Genomic DNA, 1,419 nt, shown 5'->3' with positions numbered 1-1,419 from the left:
ACAAAGTGAAAAATATTTTCTAACTAATCATAAAAATAAGATTCTAATGAAGAGGAAGTAAGGGAACACAAGAATATAATGGATGTATGTATAATGAATATTGTAAAGGATTAAGGGAAAAAAGAAGATTAACCTTAAGTGAATGGATGATTAGGTATTATGTGTATTGCAATTAATGCTGTGGAATAGAGCATTCATTACTGATTGAATAGCAGGGGGAGAAGAAAAGAGAGAAGGGGGAAAAGGTATAAAGGAATATTTATCCACAGATAGAAACACTTGGCAGAGCGTTGTCAGTCAGGGAAAGGAGGAAAAGGAGAAGGTACAGAGATCAGCAACTGGATACGCAAGGTGAAGGGAAAGGAAGGCTACAGGGAGATTTCCATTATTGTTGATATTATGCAACTGTGATTTTTGATATTAAAATGAAATGCACATGAGTGATTGAATGCTAAAGAATAAAAAAAGGGGGGATTCCCAAAACCCTAAACCACAATAGATTTTAAAACAAAAACAAGGTCACTATTTCTAACTATTCCGTTTGCTTCTCTCATTGTATTTCTTTTTTTCTTTGGTTCAGTGAATTTCAAAGTTTATCAGGCAAATTATGGTGCACTAAATCTCTTCCTGCATGATTTACTACCTCTGAAAACCCACTGCAAAGTTGGCTATGGGTAAGTTCCAACTTGATGGCAAACAAAAAGAAGTTTAGGATGGAGTCAGAAATCTAATTGTAAACATTTCTAGTGATTTGGGAAATGTGACTTAGGGAATGTTATTCTCTTCATTGATCGCATGAACTGGAAACCTTGGAATCACCCTGACCTCTTCTCTTTGCTTAGCTTATGTCCAAAGGGCTGCTATATTCTATTGAGTGTCCTTCTGTGGTAGGTAGCAGAGATAAAGAGTTTAACAGGACAGCACACCAGCTCTATTTATTTCTATTTCTGCTCCCCTCATTCTATCACATATCACAAATATTTCTTATTTTTTTTTTCTTGACAGCCCTAATCAACTTTCTACCACAAGAACAATGGTTCCAAAATGAAATGTCATAGTGATACTCTTCTTTTACAATGGTTCTCTATTCTAAAGAATAAAAGCTGACGTCTTTATCAAGGCTTATTAGCTTTTCCATGATTAGGCCTCAGCATTTGTACCAGGCTTCACACCCTTGTAATTTCCCTATTTCAATTCATATCTTCAACACATCAAATTATTTGTAGATCTGACTACATTTAGTGTCTACAGGCTCCACTATATTGTATAGACCAATCCTCGTGCATGAAATACTGTTCATAAGGAGAAATGTGGCATCAGGATTGGAGGTGGACTCACCAACAATCTGCGTTATGCAGATGACACTATACTGCTTTCTGAAACTGAGGAGGACCTGAAGTGCTTGCTGCAGAAGGTCAA

The sequence above is a fragment of the Elephantulus edwardii genome, unplaced genomic scaffold, assembly GCF_000299155.1.
Source record: "Elephantulus edwardii isolate Elephantulus edwardi_28Jun2011 unplaced genomic scaffold, EleEdw1.0 scaffold00046, whole genome shotgun sequence".
Classification (NCBI taxonomy): Eukaryota; Metazoa; Chordata; class Mammalia; order Macroscelidea; family Macroscelididae; genus Elephantulus; species Elephantulus edwardii.
The sequence above is the reverse complement of the archived record's forward strand: the minus strand, read 5'-3'. Positions refer to the sequence as shown.